The following is a 23166-nucleotide window of genomic DNA, read 5'->3' on the forward strand; positions in this document are numbered from 1 at the left end:
AGAATCTATAGAACAAGTCAAAACTTAAGAATAATAAATATTTTTCCTGAGTCACTGCTGTCAGAGTCCTTTCTCTCACTGGGAATCACAGTCCACCTCACCTCCCTAGGAGGCCCCCCAACACTGTGCTGATCTCTGGACCTGCTGTGGGGGCGGCTCAGATTCTAACCTGGCCCTACTCCTGTGTGTTCTTGCCTCCAGTGTCCACAGCTATCAGAACTCTTCTGTGCATTTTCTTTTCTGAGTGCTCTCAATGACCTTTATATATTCCGTAGACACAGAGTCTGCCTAGTTGATTGTGTGGATTTAATCTGCAACTTGTACAGCTAGTGTGATGGCTTTGGGTCTTCTTCCTTAGCCACACTGCCCCTGGGTTTCAATTGTAGTTTTATTCCCACCTCTGCATGTGGGTCGTCCACTGGGGTTTCCTCCTGAGGCATCCCTGGAGGACTTGGGTGTGCCCCTGTGAGGGCCAGGTGTGGAGGTGGTGCAGCTGCTTGGGTCGCAGGGGTTCTGGCAGCACCAGGTACTCAGGGGAGTTGACGGCTATGGCAGCAGGAGCTATAGTGCTCTAGAAGGGTATGGCAACCTACATTGGCCAATATGCTCCAGTATTCTTGCCTGGAGAATCCCCTCCCCGACAGAGAGGCCTGGCAGGCCACAGTCTACAGGGTTGCAAAGAGTCGGATATGCACATAGACGTAAAACTTTTTTGCCTGTGGCATCTCTGCCCCAGTGAGAGTTGAACTGAAGGTGGCACAGCTGCTTGACTTGCAGGAACCCTGGCAGTGCCAAGTATGCAGGGACATGGACTGTCTCCACCGCAGGAGTTATGGCCCTATCAGAGTCTTTTTTTCGAGCCTCTTGTAGCTGGCAATCAGAAGGCCTCTTTGGCCAGTCTTTCTCTGCAGTTCAGCCCATTCAGGCACTTAGAGGGCTCCCTTGCCTGGGGTCCTTCTCTGTTGTTTGACGTGTCACGTACATAGAGGGGCTCGCCTGGGTATGGTCATACTCTTTAGTTTGGCACATCAGTCACTTAAAGGAGCACCCTGGGCAGGGTCCTCCTCTGTAGTTCAGTGCGTCAGATGTTTGTTGGGCCAGCCTCTCTATTGTTCAGTTGCCGATGCTGGCATGTGGGGAGAGAGAAGCTATGGTGATGGCTCCACCCACTATGCATGGCTGCCGAACTTTCCACCACAGTCTCCTCCCTCAGTTTCCCTCCGTCTGTATATCTGCAGTCCACAGCAGCCCTCACCCTGGGATTGCTCCACAATCCCTAAACTCCAACTCCCAGCTGCTGCACCTTCCAGGGGACCTAGGTCCCTGTCTGGGATATGTATGGCTGCAGCAATGACTGTCTGATTCTCATTCCATTTAGGCCGCCACAGATCACCTGTTTCACTCTCAGCCTTAAATGTTTCTCCTCTGACTTAGACAATTGCCCTGATGTGGGGATCAGACCCTGCTTCAGTTTCCCCACTGGCTGAGGGCAGGTCCAGTCCTACTAACACTCCTGTTTTTCCCCCTAGTTCCTTTGTCCTACCGAGTTTTGCATGGTTCTATATTCTATGTATTCTTTTCTACTGGTCAGGTACTCCTGTCTGCTCTCAACTGGTCTTCTGCATGTACTTCTGTGTCTGAAGATGTATTCCTGATGTATCTGTGGAGAGAGATGTACTCTTTGTCCACTTACTCCTCTGCCATCTTGTTCTTCTGATTTTTTTTTTTTTTTGGTGAGGTAATTTATCTGCTGTAAATTTATATAACTAGCAGAGTGGAATCTGAATCCAACTATTTGCACAGGTCACTGAAAGATGCTCTAAAGGGAGGAGAAACCTTTGTGGGGTAATTTCAGGAATGTTGGGTATTTTTAATATGGAAGTAACTGCTTCTTTTGTTTGGTTTTTGCCCTTTGCCCTGTGACTATTGTCCTTTCCTTTGGGCTGTGACTTTTTCTTTTTTCTTTTTAAATTTTTTTAGTTATGGATTTGACTTGGTTTCTGCATTATATTAGTGGTAGGTGGTTAATAAAAATAAGCACTACATATGTCATAGGAAAATTGGTATAGAATTTACTTCTCTCTTTCCAATGTGGCAGCCTTAAAAGTCGTCACACCTTGGTCCTTAGTTGGCCTTTTCTGGTGAGTGTCAAATACAGTGTGCATGCAAAACTTTTAAGTGCTCAGTAATTAATTGCTGTTATTATATTGTTTTCTCCTGTATTTGACTCGCTCCCTTTTTCTGATTCAAGGTCATTAATTTTCGCTATTTGCTTATACATTCTTTCCAGGGTTTGCTTGCTTTTTAAAATGAATGCCATTGAACTTCTGAAAAAAGTTGAAGTTAGTTGCTCAATCGTGTCTGACTCTCTGCAGTCTCATGGACTGTAGCCTGCCAGATTCCTCTGTCCATGGAATTTTCCAGGCAAGAATACTGGAGTGGGTTGCCATTTCCTTCTCCAGGGGATCTTTCCAACCCAGGGATTGAACCCAGGTCTCCTGCATGGCAGGCAAATTCTTTACCATTTGAGCCCCAGGGATATACTATTGAACTCCTTCCATGCACTAAAATTTGCCTTCTTTTTGATGTTTGAGGAAGCTGCTCTGTACCTTTATTTTAAATGAAACTTAATTCCAAATATTTCTAAAAATAAACAAAGACTGGAGGCAGTTTATAAGTGCTAAGATGCATGGGACTCTACAACCCCCACCCTCTTCCCCATTGCTTTAAGAAAGCAGAAGCTGGGAATAGTAAGGGAGAGAATGCAGTCAGCACTTCACTGGCACAGTGCTTTAAAGTTTAGTAAAAATAGAATGTAGTAATCCCCGTTTTACACAGGCGGAAATAGTCTCCAGAGAATATAAATAACAAACATTTCAAGGTTGTAAACCTCTAGTAACTGACACAGAGGGAATTGATCTTTGATTTTTGAACTGTTGCACTGCTTTTTCTTGAAAAGTATAACCTGTATATACAAAAGGCTTAATTTGGGGTCTGTCACATATTCAATTCTTCTTCTTTTCTAAATGTAGTTGGCTTATTTAGTTGAAATATAGTTGAGTAGATTCTTATTAAGAGTAGATTCCCTTCTCTCTTTTTCTAAACTTTTGTAGCTATCAGTGAAGCAATTAATTAAAAAGAAGCAAAGGGGATAGTTGCTGTGTTTCCTTTCTTTGGGAGAAGGAACAACTTGAGGAAATGAAATGCCTTACATGAGAAAGCTAACCATGCTTTTCTCTTTTGAAGGTAACTGGGAGTCAACTGAGACCTATAGAAAGCTAGAACTGATTCAAAGGGTTCTGTTAAAAGTTTGAAGATTTTTTTTCCTTTTTTTTTTTTTTAATAAGTAAGCATTTCTAGAGCTTAGCTTTGCATAAGGCAAGGAGGCCCTGGATACAAATAAAGCTGTAAGGGGAAGTTCTGACAAGTTTTGCACAGTAAATGCAGAGATGTATTTATTAAGTAGTAGCAAGTCTCATCAAGGCCCTTGAGCCTATGTAAATGGTTGTTGGGGTGCCGTTCTTATATGCTAAGTTGTGAATGCCCCATCACACCCCAGAGCTGTGGCCTTGAGTCTAATAGATGGATAAATTCTAAGAGTTCATTTTCTATTTTTATGGGTCTTTTAGTCTCTTTAGGATCCCATCTATATATTTTACCATTAAAAAAAAAATGCTTGCAAATGCTTGATGGCTTCTCAGGTTGATGTTTTTCTTCATAAAACTTCATCTTTTGAAGTTTCTCTTGATAAAACTTCATCTCATGAAGTTTCTCTTAAAGAAGACAAGTTTTGGAAGATGGAGGCATCTGAAGGCCAGATTCCAGTGAGGAGAGCAGAGAGAGCTCCCAGGTTTGCGTCTCCTGCCTGGTGACTGAGGAAAAAGTTTGTTGGCTCAGGAAACGGCCCTTACCTGTTTTTCTCTGGGCTTCCCTTGTGGCTCAGCTGGTAAAGAATCTGCCTGCAATGTGAGAGACTTGGGTTCAGTCCCTGGGTTGGGAAGATGCCCTGGAGAAGGGAAAGGCTACCCACTCCAGTACTCTGGCCTGGAGATTTCCATGGGCCGTATAGTCCACGGGGTTGCAAAGAGTCAGACACGACTGATCGACTTTCAGTTTCTTTCTCTTGAACACCAGGAGTCTGCATTTGCTATAGTCATGTGAATCCTGCTGCCACTAGGTGGCAAGACAGAAGCAAAAATTCTAGGCAGATGTGTAAGGTTAGGGAGCCTGCGCAGCCATACTTCACTGGTGGGAGATATGGCGTGGTCAGTTGGGGTGCCACAGTTGGAAAGAACTTGAGACATGGAGTTTATCTCTCTACTACTGATTTTAATTCTGCCCCTGGTAGTGAAGTTTCTGGTGATGGAAGCTGGTATTTAGCATGTATGGTCTTAAAAGCGTGAACCATAAAAGCTTAGCTTTTAGAAACTTTGCAGAGCTCGACCGCCACGCTGCTAAGGCATTGTTATTGTTATTCCTGTTTTGTAGATACACAAATAGATGTCCACAGAAGTTGGTTTTCCCAAGATTTCACAGCAAGTCACTGGTTGGTCTTGCTCTTTGAATTACAGTTTTGTGCCAATTAAGCTATTACTTTAAGTGAAGCCTATTTATGAGGAAAAATAGAGAATAGAAGATGTTTTGGATTCTACTTTCTAGCTTTCCATAGTCCTGAGTATAGGGCCCTATGCAGCGCAAAGCAGGCTGGTCACAAGTGGTAATGACTAACTTGCCAGTCCCGTGACAGTAAGGAAACAACCTTCATTAGACGGTCACTTAAAATGCAGAACTATAAAGTCCTAGCAGTTACCACATTGTGAGAGTTACAAAATTGTGAAAATTAAAAGAGGAAGCCTATATGTGTGCCTGGCATATAACCTGAAATTAATAAAATAAAATGTTTTTCCCTCTGAAGCTGCCCCTCATATTTGTTTCTTTGTTTTGAAAATATGTTAGTTATCTGGGCATATTAATGATTGGTTGGCACCAACATACTGAAATGGGAAAGAAAACTTTCTTCTCTAGAAGAAATTGTCTTCCTTTTCTTTGTGACAGCAGTGAACTTTGATTTTTCAAAGTAGTGTTACTGTGGAAATTGAATACATAATACTTTCCCACTTATTTTCAGAAGGAGAACAGTCCATCACTATGCTTCTGAATAGCGGCTTTCAAACTTTTTAACCATAACCCAGTACTCTGTGTGTGCTTATACATCTGTGTTTGTGTCTGAAATAAAAGTTAATCCTTTCTGTGTGTTTATATACTCTACTATTTTCTATCAGGTCCACTAATAAGATGCGAGCATAGTTTGAAAAATCTTAGGCTGTAGAGAAAGATAAGAAAACATTCATTTTGGGCTTCTTTTTTTTCTTCCATCTTAACTAAAGTCCTTCCAGGTTGGCAAATCCAGGGTCAAATTCAAAATAAGATGAGAAGGTTATACCTCTTAGAACATGTAAGTGCTTCCAGTAGTACCTGAGGAGTATTGACATTTTTCTATCAGCTCACCTCACAGTTAACTGTTCCCTACCTCTGATTAAAGGCAGTGAGAACAGAAAGAAAATGCAGTGTAGGTACCATGAGACACAGCTAACGTTTTTGCTAAAACTTTTACTCACCCTATATTTCTTTTGTGGGTCAGTTGTAACCTCATTTCTTGCAGCTCTTGGATCAGTGGGCTTATGTTAACTCACATCATCTAACAGACCCACTTGAGGTAGCTTTGGAAATTCAGGTGTCAACTGTTTTGTTTTTGTTTTCTTTGAAATATAGTTGATTTATAATATTGTGTTAATTTCTGCTGTATCGCAAAGTGACCCAGTTATCTATAGATTTTGTTAATATTCTTTGCCATTATGGTTTATCCCAGGATATTGAACATAGTTTATTGTGCTGTAAGGTGTGAACTGTTGAATGGAGCAGATTGCTGCCTCAGCAATAGATAGAATAGGCCAGTAGTGTTGACTGGTGTTTTCTTGTTTATAACTTGTGGTGTGTGATCTCATTTGATCCCCTTAACCCTGTGAGAGAAGAGATGAAATTATCATGTTTATTCAAAGCCATCATCACCAGTGAAAAACAAGCAAGAAAATAAAATCCGAGGATTCAAGAGCTTAGCTAGCTTGTTCAAATCACATAGCCACGGGAGAGAGGAGAGCTTCAACCCAGGCCTGTCTTATTACTAAAAATCTTGATCCCAAAACCCTTCATAATTTAAAATGTTGATACTGAGAGTACTTTTCTTGTGGATTAAATACTACTTAAAATACTAATTCTTTGGGAGACAAATTAGTTCAAAGAATATAGCACAAGAGGGGCTTCCTTGGTGGTCCAGTGGTTAAGACTTTGACATCCAATGCAGTGGGTGTGGGTTCAATCTTTGGTTGAAGAGCTAATAAGATCTTACATGCCTTGCAGCCCCAAAACCAAAACATAAAGCAGAAGCAATATTGTAACAAATACAAAGAAAACTTTAAAAATGATCCACATTGTGTGTGTGTGTGGGGGGGAAGTCTTAAAAAGAGTATAAAGCATAAGAAAGTATCATTCAGCTATCATTGTTTAACGGTAAATAACCATTCTTCTCAACTTTGTACTTCAGATATTTAAGATGCCTTTAATTTGGAGGAATGTTGATGCAGTCCCCACAAATACATTTTTTTCCTCTTTGTAAACAAAGCTGGAAGCCTATGGTAAATACCCATGTTTTTTGGTTTGTCATCTTTCCTGTTTTTTTCTGAAAACCTCTGAAGTAGAGGGGGCATGTGGTGGAAATATTGTTGGCAACACTAAAATGTGAAAAGCGGGTGTGAGAGTTTAAATAAGAGCTCGGATCTTCTGACAACCAGCTGACTTCTTTGCAGATGCATTCATCTATTTGGACAGAGTAACTGAGTGTTTTGAGTAAAGGCCCAAGGTTGAAAATGGTAGAGGAAGAAGACCTCATAATTCACAATGTATCTTTTGCTTGGGTTTAGAGTATAGCCTTGTTAAGACTATTTTGTCATTTTCAACAGCGTAATCACGTGAGGCAACAGAGTAATCCATGAGGGAGGGAAAGGTTAAGTAAAGTTCTGCACTTACCAGCTATTTCATATAGCCAGTAACAGGTAGAAATATTCTTTAATATGATTTTCTTTTCTGCCCCGTTTCTTTTATAGCACTTAAATTTTGACCCAGTGAAACATGTTATGTCAATAAACAATGAATTAACCTTGGTTTTTATATGTTTGGTCTCATCCAGCTGAAATTCATGATTCTACAAAAGATTAAAGAAAAAGGACACTGGGATGGGGAGGGAGGTGGGAAGTTCAAGAGGGAGGATATATATGTATGCTTATGGCTGATTCATGTTGAGGTTTGACAGAAAACAACAAAATTCTGTAAAGCAATTACCCTTCAGTTAAAAAATATGATAATAAAAACTTACAGAAAAAATAACGGACAAGGTGAGGAGGGCATTAATATTTTATACCCATTGGAAAGCTCATAAATAGTAATAAGGTGGGTAAAGTGTATTGAGAGTACCCAGTGTGCTATGCAGTGTTCAAAGTGTTTTATTAACCATTTTATCTCATGAAATTTTAAAACCCATGTGAGGGTAATACCATTGTTTCAAATTTTATAGGTAAAGAAACCAAACCACTAATAGTTTAGCTTAATATTGATTTGTAATTGATCAAGCAGGTGGCTGAGATGGTAAAGAATCTGCCTGCAATGCGGGAGACCTAGTTTCAATCCCTTGGTTGGGAAGATCCCCTGGAGGAGCGCATGGCAACCCACTCCAGTATTCTTGCCTGCAGAATCCTGATGGACAGAGGAGCCTGGTGGGCTACAATCGATGGGGTTCCAAAGTGTTGGACACGACTGAGCAACTAAGCACACAGCACACAGAGCAAGTATAATCTGACTTGAGAGCCTGTGCCTTTTATAACTCTTATTGTTACCATTCACTTGCTTAGTCCTGCCCGACTCTTTGACTGCAGCACTAAAGGACTGTTGCATGTCAGTCTTTTCTAGTCCTTCATCATCTCCCAGAGCTTCTTTAAACTCACCTCCATTGACTTGGTGGTGCCATCCAACGATCTCATCCACTGTAGTAACTTTCTCCTGCTGCTTTCAATCTTTCCCAGCATCAGGGTCTTTTCTAATGAGTCAGCTCCTTACATCAGGTGGCCAAAGTATTGGAGTGTCAACTTCAGCATCATTCCTTCCCAAAGAATATTCAGGACTGATTTCCTTTAGGATGGATTGGTTGGAACTCCTTGCAGTCCAAGGGACTCTCAAGAGTCTTCTCCAACACCACAGTTCAAAAGCATCAATTCTTCAGTGCTCAGGCTTCTTTACAGTCCAATTCTCACATCCATACACGACTACTGGAAAAACCATAGCTTTGACTAGATGGACCTTTGTAGGCAAAGTAATGTTTCTGCTTTTTAATATGCTGTCTAGGTTGGTTATTGCTTTTCTTCTAAGGAGCAAGTGTTTTTAAATTTCATGGCTGTAGTCACTATGTGCAGAGATATTGGAGCCCAAGAAAATAAAGTCTGTCACTGTGTTCATTGTTTCCTCATCTATTTGCCATGAAGTTATGGGGCAGGATGCCCTGATCTTAATTTTTTGAATGTTGAGTTTTAAGCCAGCTTTTTCACTCTCTTCTTTCATCTTCATCAAGAGACTCTTCAGTTCCTCTTTGCTTTTTGCCATAAGGGTGGTATCATCTGCATATATGAGGTTATTGGTATTTCTCCCTGCAGTCTTGATTCCAGCTTGTGCTTCATCCAGCCTGGCTTTTCACATGATGTATTCTGCATAAAAGTTAAATAAGCACGGTGACAGTATACAGCCTTGATGTACTCCTTTCCCACTTTTGAACCAGCCCATTGTTCCATGTCCAGTTCTAACTGTTGCTTCTTGATGTGCATACAGATTTCTTAGGAGGCAGGTAAGGAGGTTTGGTATTCCCATCTCTTTAAGAAATTTCCATAGTTGGTAGTGATCCACACAGTCAAACGCTTTAGCATAGTCAGTAACGTAGAGGTAGATGTTCTAGAATTCTCTTGCTTTTTCTGTAATACAACAGATGTTGGCAATTTGATCTGTGGTTTCTCTGCCTTTTCTAAATTCTGCTTGAACATTTAGAAGTTCTGCTTCATGTACTGTTGAATCCTAGCTTGGAGATCTTGAGCATTACCTTGCAAATGTGTGAAATGAGTACAATTGTGCGGTAGTTTGAACATTCTTTGGCATTGGCTTTCTTTGTGATTGGAATGAAAACTGACCTTTTCCAGTCCTGTGGCCAATGCTGAGTTTTCCAAATTTGCTGGCATATTGAATGCAGCGCTTTGACAGTGTCATCTTTTAGGATTTGAAATAGCTAAGCCAGAGTTCCTTCACTCACCTCCACTAGCTCTATTTGTAGTGATGCTTTTTAAGGCTCAATGGACTTCCCAGTCCAGGATATCTGACTCTAGGTGAGTGATCACACCATCATGGTTATCTGGGTCATGAAGATCTTTTTTGTATAGTTCTCCTGTGTATTCTTGCCATCTCTTTTTAATATCTTCTGGATCTGTTAGATCCATACCGTTTCTGTCCTTGATTGTGCCCATCATTGCATGAAATGTTCCCTTGATATCTCTAATTTTCTTGAAGAGATCTCTAGTCTTTCCCATTCTATTGTTTTCCTCTATTTCTTTGCATTGATCAATGAGGAAGGCTTTCTTATCTCTCCTTGCTATTCTTTGGAACTCTGCTTTCCGATGGGCATATCTTTCCTTTTCTCCTTTACCTTTCACGGCTTTTTTCTTTTCTCAGCTATCTGTAAGGCCTCCTCATACAACCATTTTGCCTTTTTGCATTTCTTTTTCTTGGGGATGGTCTTGATCACCACCTCCTGTACAGTGTTACCAACCTCCATCCATAGTTCTTCAGGCACTCTGTCTATCAGATCTAATCCCTTGAATTTGTTTGTCACTTCCACTATATAATTGTAATGGATTTGATTTAGGTCATACCTGCATGGTCGAGTGGTTTTCCCTATTTTCTTCAATTTAAGTCTGAATTTTGCCATAAAAAATTCATAATCTGAGCCACAGTCAGCTCCTGGTCTTGTTTATGCTGATGTATAGAGTTTTTCTATGGACCACAGACTTGTCTAACACAATGAAACTATGAACTATGCCATGTAGCGCTACCCAAGATGGACAGGTCATGGTGGATAGTTCTAACAAAACAGGGTCCACTGGAGAAGGGAATGGCAAACCACTTCAGTATTCTTGCCTTCAGAACCACATGAACAGTATGAAAAGACAAAAAGGACACTGAAAGATGAACTCCCCAAGTCGGTAGGTGCCCAATATGCCAATGGAGATCAGTGGAGAAATAACTCCAGAAAGAATGAAGAGAGGGACCAAAAGCAAAAACAACACCCAGTTATGGATGTGACTGGTGAGGGAAATAAAGTCTGATGCTGTAAAGAGCAATATTGCATAAAAACCTGGAATGTTAGGTCCATGAATCAAGGCAAATTGGAAATGATCAAACAGGAGAGGGCAAGAGTGAACATCGACATCTTAGGAATCAGTGAACTTATATGGACTGGAATGGGTGAATTTAACTCAGCATTACATCAACTACTGTGGGCAAGAATCCCTTAGAAGAAATGGAGTAGCCATCATAGTCAACAAAAGAGTCCAAAATGCAGTACTTGGATGCAGTCTCAAAAATGATAGAATGATTTCTGTTCATTTCCAAGGCAAACCATTCAGTATCACAGTAATCCAAGTCTAGACCCCAACCAGTAATGCTGAAGAAGCTGAAGTTGAATGGTTCTATGAAGACCTACAAGACCTTCTAGAACTAACACCCCAAAAAGATGTCATTTTCATTATAGGGGACTAGAATGCAAAAGTAGGGAGTCAAGAGATACCTGGAATAACAGGCAAATTTAGCCTTGGAGTACAGAATGAAGCAGAGTAAAGGATAACAGTTTTGCCAAGAGAACACACTGGTCATAGCAAACACCCTCTTCAGCAACATAAGAGAGGTCTGTACACATGGACATCAGCAGATGGTCAACACCAAAATCAGATTGATTATATCCTTTGCAGCCAAAGATGGAGAAGCTCTATACAGTCAGCAAACACAAGACCAGGAGCTGACTATCGCTCAGATCATGAAATCCTTATTGCCAAATTCAGACTTAAATTGAAGAAAGTAGGGAAAACCCGACCATGCAGATATGACCAAAATCAAATCCATTGCGATTATACAGTGGAAGTGACAAATAGATTCAAGGGATTAGATCTGATAGACAGAGTGCCTGGAGAACTACGGATGTAGGTTGGTAACACTGTACAGGAGGTGGTGATCAAGACCATCCCCGAGAAAAAGAAATGCAAAAAGGCAAAATGGGGACTTCCCTGGTGGTTCAGTGGTTGAGATTCCGAGCTGCCAATGCAAAAAGGCAAAATGGTTGTCTGAGGAGGCCTTACAGATAGCTGAGAAAAGAAAAGACGCGAAAGGTAAAGGAGAAAAGGAAAGATATACCCATTTGAATGCAGAGTTCCAAAGAATAGCAAGTAGAGATAAGAAAGCCTTCTTCAGTGATCAGTGCAAAGAAATAGAGGAAAACACAGAATGGGAAAGACCAGAGATCTCTTCAAGAAAATTAGAGATACCAAGGGAACATTTCATGCAATGATGGGCACAGTAAAGGACAGAAATGGTATGGACCTAACAGAAACAGAAGATAATAAGAGACCACATGAATACACAGAACTATTCAAAAAAGATCTTCATAACCCAGATAACTACGATGGTGTGATCACTCATGTGGAGCCAGACATCCTAGAGTATGAAGTCAAGTGGGCCTTAGGAAGCATCAATAGGAACAAAGTAAGTGGAGGTGATGGAATTCCAGTTGAGCTATTTCAGATCGTAAAATATGATGCTGTGAAAGTGCTGCAGTCAATATGCCAGCAAATTTGGAAAACTCAGAAGTGGACACAGGGCTGGAAAAGGTCAGTTTTCATTCCAATCCCAAAGAAAGGCAATACCAAAAAATGCTGAAACTACCGCACAATTGCACTGATCTCACATGCTAGCCAAATAATGCTCAAAATTCTTCAAGCCAGGCTTCAACAGTACCTGAACCGTGAACTTCCAGATGTTCAAGCTGGATTTAGAAAAGGCAGAGGAACCAGAGATCAAATTACCTACATCCGTTGGATCATCGAAAAAGCAAGAGAGTTCCAGGAAAACTTCTACTTCTGCTTTATTGAGTACGCTAAAGCCTTTGACTGTGTGGATCACAACAAACTGGAAAATTCTTCAAGAGATGGGAATACCAGACCACTTTACCTACCTCCTGAGAAATTTGTATGCAGGTCAAGAAGCAACAATTAGAACCGAACATGGAACAACAGACTGGTTCCACATCAGGAAAGGAGTATGTCGCGGCTTGTATTGTCACCCTGCTTAACTTATATGCAGAGTACGGTCATGCGAAATGCCGGGTAGATGAAGCACAAGCTGAAATCAAGATTGCCGCGAGAAATATCAATAACATCAGATGTGCAGATGATACCACCCTTAGGGAAGAAAGCAAAGAAGAACTAAACAGCTCTTGAAAGTGAAAGAGGAGAGTGAAAAAGTTGTCTTAAAACTCGACATTCAGAAAACTAAGATTATGGCATCTGGTCCCATCACTTCATGGCAAATAGATGGGGAAACAATGGAAACTGTGACCGACTATTTTGGGCAGCTCCAAAATCACTGCAGATGGTAATTGCAGCCATGAAATTAAAAGATGCTTGCTCCTTGGAAGAAAAGCTATGACCACCTAGACAGCGTATTAAAAAGCAGAGAGATTGCTTTGCTGACAAAGGACCATCTAGTCAAAGCTACGATTTTTCCAGTAGTCCTGTATGGATATGAGAGTTGGACTGTAAAGAAAGCTGAGCACCAAAGAATTGATGGTTTTGAATAGTGGTGTTGGAGAATTCTTTTGAGAGAACTTGGACAGGAAGGAGATCCAACCAATCATTCCTAAAGGAAATCAGTCCTGATTATTCATTGGAAGGACTGATGCTGAACCTGAAACTCCAATACTTTGGCCACCTGATGGAAAAAACTGACTCATTGGAAAAGACCCTGATACTGGGAAAGATTGAAGTCAGGAGGAGAAGGATGTGATAGAGGACCAGATGGTTGGATGGCATCATTGATTCTAGGGATATGAGTTTGAGTAAGCTTTGGCAGTTGGTGATGGCCAGGGAATCCTGGTGTATTGATGTTCATGGGGTCGCAAAGAGTTGGACACAACTGAGTGACTGAACTGAACTGAACTGAAAACTTCTCTCCATCTCTGACTACAAAGAATATAATCAGTCCAATTTAGGTATTGGCCATCGGATAATGTCCATGTGTAAAGTCATCTCTTGTGTTGTTGGAAGAGGGTGTGTGCTATGACCAGGGCATTCTCTTGGCAAACCTCTGTTAGCCTGTGCCCTGCTTCATTTTGTACTCCAAGGACAAATTTGCCTGTTACTACAGGTATCTCTTGACTTCCAAGAGGTGATGATTTATCTAATGAATATAGATTTATGACATAATATTGGGACTGTTGATATATAATACTGTAGGGGGCCTAGAAAATACCAAGCTCAGTAAATTCTTAATCCGATTTTCTGGTGATGGTTGGACATGTATGCCCTCCTTGTAGTCTGGCCTCGGTAATGGTGGTAATGGCGATGTCCTTCAAAAGGACTCACGGCAGTATGCCTGCGTTCCAGGACTGTTGTCTTCAGTGCCCCTTGCCCTGTAGTAGGCCCCTGCTGACCCGCGCTGCTGCAGGAGATACTCACACACTCAGAGGCAAGTTTGGCTCAGTGTCTTGTGGGGCTCACTGCACCTTTTTGTAGGACCTGTTGTGCACAAAGTTTTATTTGCACGTCTCTAGTGAGTATGAGGTTTGATTCTAAATTCGATTTTTCCTCTCCTACCATCTTGTTGGGACTTCTCCTTTGCTGTTGGACGTGGGATATCTTTTTTTGGTGGGATCCACTATTTTCCTGTTGATAGTTAATCAGCGGCTAGTTGCTGTTTTGATGTTCTTGCAGGAGAAGATGAGTGCATGTCCTTCTCTGCCATCTTAGGAGCTATATAATAACTGTTATATTACCATTCTATTTAATAGACATTCAACTAACAGGTCATAGAAAATGGGTCCTGATTACCATTAATTTAAAATTTGAACTTGCAAAAGCTATTTCATCTCTTTTTGCCCCTTTTCTCATCTCTAAATTGTGTGATAATATCTATTCTATCTACAACTCTATTTTGTGTAGGCTTTTAAAGCTGGAGAGATGTATTGGCCATGGTGAAGGATAAATTGTATAGCGGAGGCAAAGACAAGGGGGTAAAGACAATAGAAAGTGGAAGAGAGTATATTTTGTAAAAGTTTATGTGCAAAAATACTTCAAACCATTCATTTGATGAAGGAAAAGTGAGTACAAATATTAAAATTGTCAGTGTAGGCACTACCTTAATGGGAAGGTGAGTGGGAGGGGCCAGAAGTGTCACTCAAGAAGTACAAGTAGCTCTGTTGTAGATGAGAGGAGTGAGGTAAAGGGCTCCTTTGTGGTGCTGCTGCACGTGGGATGGGGGGGATGTCCAGATTAGACAGCCTCTGGAGGATGGGGAGTTTAGGATGAAGCATAACCACAAGGTGGTGCCTTTGTCTAGTTAAGCAGATGACCCATGCTAAATGTTGATGAAGATTTTAAAAGAACTGGGCAGAAAATTTCCATATCAAGGGAGGTATTTGAGATATGATATTATTACAACTGAGATATTATGAGGCGGACATGAATAATTCAGTTATCTGTAATAGAGAATAATGTGTGTGATGCCCTGAATCAAAGGTCATTGTGCTTCCAATACTGTCAGCTTTACTTTTTTTCTTCTACTCTCCTTTCCACAGTGACCTCAGCAGGCATTGTTGAGGCTTATCTAGCTAATTTTGTGATTTTTATATTGTGATTTTAAACTTTGAGCAGAGTGTGGACCATTTTCAGGACTCATTTCTCTTCCTAGGTATCTAAAAAGTAAGCAGTAACAAGGTGTGTATCTATTCCAGGCATATTCATGCATCCTCAAACAGTTTTGTTTGCTGGAGAGCACCATGGTAGGGAGAGAGGTCAGGCATCCCCCAGTTAGGAGAGGCCACTTGTCCCTCACTGAGTGATTCTTCCTGTGTAGTTATTAAACTGTGGGACTCCCTGTATTAGTTAGGAATCTCCAGAGAAACAGAACCAATAGATTGTATGTGTACATATATATATATATATATATATATATTGTAAGAAATTGGCTCACGTGTTTATGAAGGCTGGCAAGGCCAAGTCCACAGCATGGGTTGGCACACTTGAGACCCGGCAGACTTGAGACCCAGAAGAGCTGGTGGTGCAGCTTCAGTCCAAAGGTCAGCAGGCAGAGACCCAGGAAAGTCAGTGGTTCAGATGAAATCCATAGACAGGCTGCTGAAGAATTCTTTTTTGCTCAGGGAGGCCAGTCTTTTCACTCTATGCAGACTGTCAACTGAATGGATGAGGCCCACCGTCGTTATGGAAGGCAGTCTGCTTACATGGAGTTCACTGATTTAAATGTTTATCTTTTCCAAAACACCCTCCATGTTGATGCATAGAATTAACTCCCTCACCCCTGCCATGGGATGTGCTAAAGCAAGGCCTCCTTAGAGGATGCTGAGAGCCCTGTTCCATCCTTAGAACTCCTTTCAAATTCAGTTTTAACTAAACACATTAGGTAGATATCTTATAACCTGTTTGAATCAAATTAATGGATAAGAGAACACTTAAAAATTGTGAAGCAGTTTACAAATGCAAGGAATTTAGGGAAGTGGTGAGTGTAGAGGGTGTAGGTAGAGGTTAGCATAATTGGGTGGATTGCCACCTGTTGTGAGGGTTATAGGTTGGCAAGAGAACAATAAACCTTTCTTTTTGTGACTGGACTGCACATAATCATCCCCAGTGCAGTGAGACCTTCTTAGAACCTTCTCTTAGGTCTACAGGAAAATCCCATCTTCATTCTGTGGGAGAGCATCTAGGGAGGGACCTGGGAATTCTAGCTCTGTTAATCAGCCGTTGCATTCCCACCTACTCTCAACTGCTACTGACCCTCCAGAGGACTCCTTGTGATGCTGTTCGAGCATGGGATTGGACAAATGAAAAATATAATTTCTTTACATAGCAGCTACCTTTTGAGCCATTTTATCTCATAAATCTTGGAAGAAAATAAAGTGGATGCAGTGATTATGTTGCTGTTCATTCTGACAGAGTAACCACAGTTTTAATTCTCTAGTCAGTTTGGGACAGCATTTTGTACATAGTTGCTTAATAAATATTTTGTTTTGAAGAAATCTTATTCTATTTCTGTGTTCATTCTCTTTTCTCTTAATGTCTGATTTTTCCACAGCTCACATTTGAATCCCCGTGGGTAACCTATCCCTTCTCCAAGGGATCTTCCTGATCCAGGAATCGAACTGGGGTTTCCTGCATTGCAGGCGGATTCTTTCCCAACTGAGCTACCAGGGAAGCTCTAACCAGCTCTTATCATTTTTTAGGAGAAGTTAAATAAATAGAATTATATCTACTCTTTCAGTTCAGTTCAGTTCAGTCTCTCAGTCGTGTCTGACTCTTTGCGACGCCATGGACTACAACACATCAGTCTTCCCTGTCCATCACCAACTCCTGGAGCTTGCTCAAACTCATGTCAGTCGAGTTGGTGATGCCATCCAACATCTAATCCTCTGTTGTCCCCTTCTCCTGCCTTCAGTCTTTCCCAGCATCAGGGTCTTTTCCTTTGAGTCAATTCTTTGCATCAGGTGGCCAAAGTATTGGAGCTTCAGCTCTAGCATCAGTCCTTCCAATGAATATTCAGGGTTGATTTCCTTTAGGATTGACTGGTTGGATCTCTTTGCATTCCTAGGGACTCTCAAGAGTCTTCTCCAACACAACAGTTCTGAAGCATCAGTTCTTCGGCGCTTAGCTCTCTTTATGGTCCAGCTGTCACATCTGTACATGACTACTGGAAAAGCCATAGCTTTGACTAGATGGACGTTTGTTGGCAAAGTAATGTTCCTGCTTTTTGATATGCTGTCTACTCCTTCAGGAATTTTTAAATGATCCAGTTTATCTCAATATCACAGTGGGAATAAAGTGCTTAACATTAACTGCTGTGTACCTTAATACTTTTTAACCTGGAGTACTTTTTTATGACTTAAATTTCATTTTAGTTTGCAGAATAAGCCTTTCTTTAGTTTCACTTGCTTGCAGCAATGGTAGTGTTGTTATCTTCCCATGAACTCTTACAACAAAATATTCATTAATTAAAAATAGCTGCCTGATACAGGAAACAGCTCATATAGCAAGCAGCTCCTGACACTGTTCTAAAAACAGACCTGAGCTGCTTGTGTGCAAAGAAGAATAAGCACTGAAAACTCGTGAACTAATTCAGGTAAAAGCATGCTTTGTTTTCAGAAGAATCTGTGTGTCTTTATTTTAATGTTTTTCTGATTGTGAGAGTCATTTGTGCTTGGTGTTAAAATAAATTTTAAAAATCTCAGATGTTATAGCAGTGACTGAAAGTGAAATCCCAACCCAAATTGTGCTGTTTAGTCTGGTGACTCTAAGAAATTCTTTTCTATGCATATATAACAATATATACTTATTTTTAAAGTGAAGTTATATGTTTTTTTCAACTTGATTTTTCACTTATATTAGAATTTTTCCACATCAAATCTTTTAAAATCCTCTTCCTTTATTTTTTATTATCTCATTTAAGGCAGCATAGTATTTATAGCTTTATAGCTGTACTACAATTTGTTAAATGAGTTCCCTATTAATAGGCTTCTGAGTTGATATTCTTTTAATTTTTTTTTTTCCTTCAAAGTTATTGTTTTTAGGGTAGGTGCACTCATAATTGAACAAATTTACCAAATGTAATTTGTTGATAGTGTTGGATGTTGAGAGTTTACTATGTGACTAGAAGTCTTCTAAGCACTGTTCTATGAAACTTAAAATAATAATACTACCATCTTTTGAAGAATTTACCTTTATTGTTCCTATTCTCAAGATGCAGAAAGTCTCCAGCCTCCCTGTATGCCATCACAGTCATCCACAGGATGGACTGGAATCAGGGTGATGGCTCAGATGTTTGAGGGCCCTTTAAGTCCAAAGGAGCTAAGCAGAGGGCAGCCGTGGCATCAGCACAGGAGAAAGCAGAGCTTGTAGTTTCTCATTGGAGATACTGATGGTAAAAATCTTGCTGTCTGCTATCACAACAGGCTTTGGAAGACCTGCCACCTTCACTCTTGTGACTGTGCCTTGAGAATTCCTTGGCTGTTACCACAGATTGTTTGGTGTCTGTGTATTTTCCCCTGCTGATTTCCAAATTCCTATTGGAATTTACCTGATAAGCAGGGCCTTTCCTCAGTTTTGTGTGTACCCCTTGTATGCCTTGCTAAGATCTCCTTCCCTCTCTAGTCCTCCCTAATGTATAGGTGCTTATTGTTTTCTACTGAATGGAAACGCTAAAGTTTTTGTCCTTATTAGTGACAGACTCTAAGATCTGTCTGTAAATAGACTCTAAAAAAATTTTCCTTAGACTTAGAAGGTATGTTTTATTTGTTTAAATAACTGTTAAATTGACCCTAGGTATAATATATACTTTTTTTAATTGAAGTATTGTTTATTTAAAATGTTGTGTTACACATTATATGTATATTGGGTTGGCCAAAAGTTCTTTCAGGGTTTTCGTAACATCTTATTGGAAAAACCCAAATGAACTTTTTGGCCAACACAATAATATTCTTTTTCAGATTTGTTTCCCTCATAGGTTATTGCAAAATATTGAGTATAGTTTCCTGTGCTATGTGGTAGGTCCTTGTTGGTTATCTATTTTATATATAGTAGTGGTATACGTTAATCCCAAGTTCCTAATTTATCCTCCCCTTCTTTCCCCTTTGCTAACCATAAGTTTGTTTTCCACGTCGGTGTGTATATTTCTGTTTTGTATATAAGTTCATTTGTATCTTTTTGTTGTTGTTGTTGTTAGATTCTACATATGAGATATCATATGATATTTGTCTTTGGCTTGTTTCACTTAGCATGAAAACCTCTAGGTCTGTCCATGTTGGACATTAAATTTTTAGAACAAAAAGTTTTCACTGCATTTCTTCATAATTATCTAGCCTTTTATGATTAGAGAGAAGTGACATTTAATATACCACTGAAAGAAACCCGTGTTTTGGTTATTATTGAAGTGTAATAAACCACTCCAAAACTCAGTAACTTAAAGCAGCAGTTTGTTATCTTGTGATTCAGTGGGTTGACCAGGCAATTTTGTTTTCATGTCCTGTCAGCTGGATGCTGGAATGGCTATAGTCCTCTGAGGTTTGGGTAGGAGCTCAGCTGGGACCCATGGCTGCTTAGGTCACCTGTGGTGTCTGGGTTCCAAAATGGAAGAAATAGGTGTTGCCGAACCAAAAAAGATCTGGGCCCACAATTGGCACTGCATGATTTCTGCCCTATTCTAAGTGGTCTAAAGCAGTAATAGGCTCTGTCCAGAGTCAATGTGGGAAGAGTCTCTACAAGGACATGAGTACCTAGAAGTGTGTACATGGAATATTAGAATCACTGGTTTAAAGGAAAAAGTCTATGAGGAACCTAAAATCTTTATGAGGGATCAACAAAGGATCATACAGTCACATCCTCAAGGCCACATTGTACTGGCAGTGCAGGATTTGATCTTTGCCCTGAACCATTTCTTACTTTGAGCTTAGTTTTTGCTAAGATGCTGAAATGAGCAATGGTTTTGTTTTTGAACCCGCCAAATGCGACGCCTTTATATTTCCTCTAAATTCTGTTTGAAAAGGAACCAGACAGTTCCTTTTTTAGTTCTTCTCACTACAGAAGCAGTTAAAATGAGCCAGTTGATACTTTCAACATTCTTCCTTGAATTTTACTTAGGCAGATCATGAGTTCATTAGGTACCATTTCCACCTTCCACATCACTGCTTGCATTGATTTGCTGATTGTTTTCACAGTACATAACTTGGGTCCCTTTTCTTTAGGCATCAGTAACATTTCTTCACTTTTTCAAATCTTTATTAGCAGTCTCCTCAAAACTCTTCCAGCTTCTGCCCATCACTTGGATCCAAAGCTGGTACACATTTTAGGTTTTTGTTGCAGTAGAACCCCACTTCTGGCACCAAATTTTCTTTCAGTTATCTATCTATTGATATATAACAGATCAACCTCCAAATTTAGTGGCTTAAGACAGTAATGGCTTTTCTACTCACAAGTTTGGGATTTGGCAGGGTTTTCATAAGGACAGCTTACCTTATCTCAAGATCGTATGCTGTCAGCAGAGGCAGCTTGATTAGAGCTTTTAGGAGTTACTTTCAGGATAGCTCACTTTCAAGTGGCAAGTAGGTCCCGTTATCTGGGCCTTTCTTCTTTTCTCTGTGGGCCTTTCTCATTCCTGTTGCTGTATGGACCTGCTCATAGCATGGCAGCTGGACTCTAAAAGGAAGGAAGGAGAAGTTGCCAGGCCTCTTAAGATTTAGTCCAGAATTAGTACAATATCATTTCTGCCTTTTTCCTTTGGACAGTCATAGGCCCAACCCAGAAGCAAGGAGGTGGCAAAATAGACTCCACCTATTGGTGGATTGTTGGTGGGAGTAGTGACAGAATTTTAGCTATCATGACTCTACTGTTGGTTTTTTTTTTTTTTAATAGTACTGAAAAGGCACTCTTGGCTCGAGTTATGAGATAGTAAAAAGTAATTGTTTGTTCTTTGAAGTAAGATTGTAAGCTCTGGAAGAAGGTTAAAAGAAAACTTTTATATATAAAAAGCATTTTGATATCTGTCAATTTTAAATGTTATAATTCGGTGGACAAAAGTCATCTTGGGGGTAAAATTAATTTTTAAATTTCTCATCAACAGGATAATATTTGCAAGCACTCCTGGTATGCGACAAGGATTTGTATGTGACAAGGATGTCTGAATGCACTTATGTATCTTATTTGGTTTTAACACTGGTCTGTTTATTTTTAGTAAAGGTTGTCCTATATGTTACCAGATGGAGAGAAATAGTCTCATTCCAAAGATTCCTCTTCTTAAAATAGGGAGTAGGTGCTGTTTAAGATTGTGTACAGTGAAAGGTGGACTCTGGATGCTTTGTTAAAGTAATTGTGGTAAAGCAGAGGGTAAGTAATAGAGTGAAAGGATCCCAAGGTTCTTTCGTTTGGAACTTTTGTGTGCAGCTCTTTCCATATTGGCAAGAGAAGACAAAACAGATGATGGTAGCAGAAGCTGCACTAGCTTTGCTTACTCACCCAAATCATCCTTTAGGTTAGCTAATGCAGACTAGTAAAATCACTTACTGAAGTTGTTAAAGACTTACATTAGTAAATTTTCCCCTAGGTGGCACAGTGGTAAAGAATCTGCCTGCCAATGCAGGAGACGCAAGAGACAGGCATTCACTCCTTAGGTCGGAAAGAGTAGGAAATGACAACCCTGGAATAGGAAATGGCAACCCACTCCAGTATTCTTGCCTGGAAAATTCCATGGACAGAGGAGCCTGGCAGGCTACAGTCCACGGGGTTGCAAAGAGTCAGACACAGCTGAATGACTGAGCACATGCATACAATCCAATTTTGGGCTATAAAAAAAATCTAAATTAATGTTCTATTATAATAGTGATTTTAAAGAGTTTAATTATAGCTTTAAAATTCATACGCTTTTGTTGTTGTTTAGTTGCTCAGTTGTGTTTGACCTTTGCAGCACCATGGACTGAAGCGTGCCAGGCTTCCCTGTCCTTCACTATCTCCTGGAGTTTGCTCAAATACATGTCAGTGATACTATCCAATCATCTCATACTCTGTTGCCCCCTTCTCCTCCTGCCCTCAATCTTTCCCAGCATCAGGGTCTTTTCCAATGAGTCAGTTCTTCGCATCAGGTGACTGAAGTATTGAAGCTTCAGCTTCAGCATTAGTCCTTCCAAAGAATATTCAAACTGATTTCCTTTAGGATTAACTGGTTTGATCTCCTTGCAGTCCAAGGGACTCTCAAGAGTCTTCTCCAACGCCACAATTCAAAAGCATCAATTCTTCAGCACTCAGCCTTCTTTATGGTCCATCTCTCACATCCATACATGACTACTGGAAAAACTATAGCTTTGACTAGATGGACCTTTGTAGGCAAAGTAATGTTTCTGTTTTTTAATATGCTGTCTAAGTTGGTCATAGCTTTTCTTCCAAGGAGCAAGTGTCTTTTCATTTCATGGCTGCAGTCACCATCTTCAGTGATTTTGGAGTCCAAGAAAATAAAGCCTGTCACTGTTTTCATTGTTTCCTCATCTATTTGCCATGAAGTGATGGGACCGGATGCCATGATCTTAGTTTTCTGAGTGTTGAGTTTTAAGCCAACTTTTTCCCTCATAGATTCTAACTGGTAAATTAAATCTTTGAGCTTTAATTCCTATTCTTAGCTTTGATTTCATACTTTTGAGTTAGGTTATATGTTATCTTGATAACACTGAGAAGTTGTTAAATACTGAAATAATTTGAGCATGTTTTCTTTAATTGTATATAAAAATGTTTGAGGCAGCACTGGTTTCCCTAACTTGCTTTTAGTTTTACTCTTCCCCAGTAGTTATCAAGTGTGACTAGCAATTTGCTTCCTTTTTTTCCTCTCTCTTCCTGGTTCATCTGTTGATGTTTTTCTTCTTTATTCTCCTCATACCCTACAAAGTCTGGTAGAATGACATATTTAGGAGTGAATGTGTATTGTGGATGAGATGATTATTATACATGTATTTATGGTTCTGTATGAGGAATCCTTCTAGCTTCTTCTTGATACTCTTCATGCAGTGTCAAACTTCTTTGGGATGATACCATTACCAGCAGTTTAGAAAATGTTACCTATGTTCTTCGATTTTAGGAAGTATCATCTTCTGTTTCTCTACAAAGTAATTTACCATTTGTTTTGTGTTATCCTAGTACCTTAGTACCTATCAATTCACCAAGCAGTTAGTGTGTCTGTGAACCAATAAAACATTCTAGGGACTTACAGGTGAAT

At 40.1% G+C, this 23166-nt stretch overlaps 1 protein-coding gene across 3 annotated transcripts in view; it reads left to right on the forward strand.

Annotated features, from left to right (window-relative positions):
- Positions 1-23166, forward strand: part of FGD4 (FYVE, RhoGEF and PH domain containing 4) — a 226209-nt gene that overhangs the window by 52407 nt on the left and 150636 nt on the right. The window contains exon 1 of one of the 3 annotated variants that reach the window (XM_061125258.1): positions 17487-17538. The exons of the other annotated variants lie outside the window; for them this stretch is intronic. The gene's annotated coding sequence lies outside the window, so the exon portion shown is untranslated. Of the gene's footprint in view, positions 1-17486; positions 17539-23166 lie in introns of those variants that run through there. 3 annotated transcript variants of the gene reach the window in all.

This window comes from Dama dama, chromosome 22 (genome assembly GCF_033118175.1).
Source record: "Dama dama isolate Ldn47 chromosome 22, ASM3311817v1, whole genome shotgun sequence".
In the NCBI taxonomy this organism is placed as follows: Eukaryota; Metazoa; Chordata; class Mammalia; order Artiodactyla; family Cervidae; genus Dama; species Dama dama.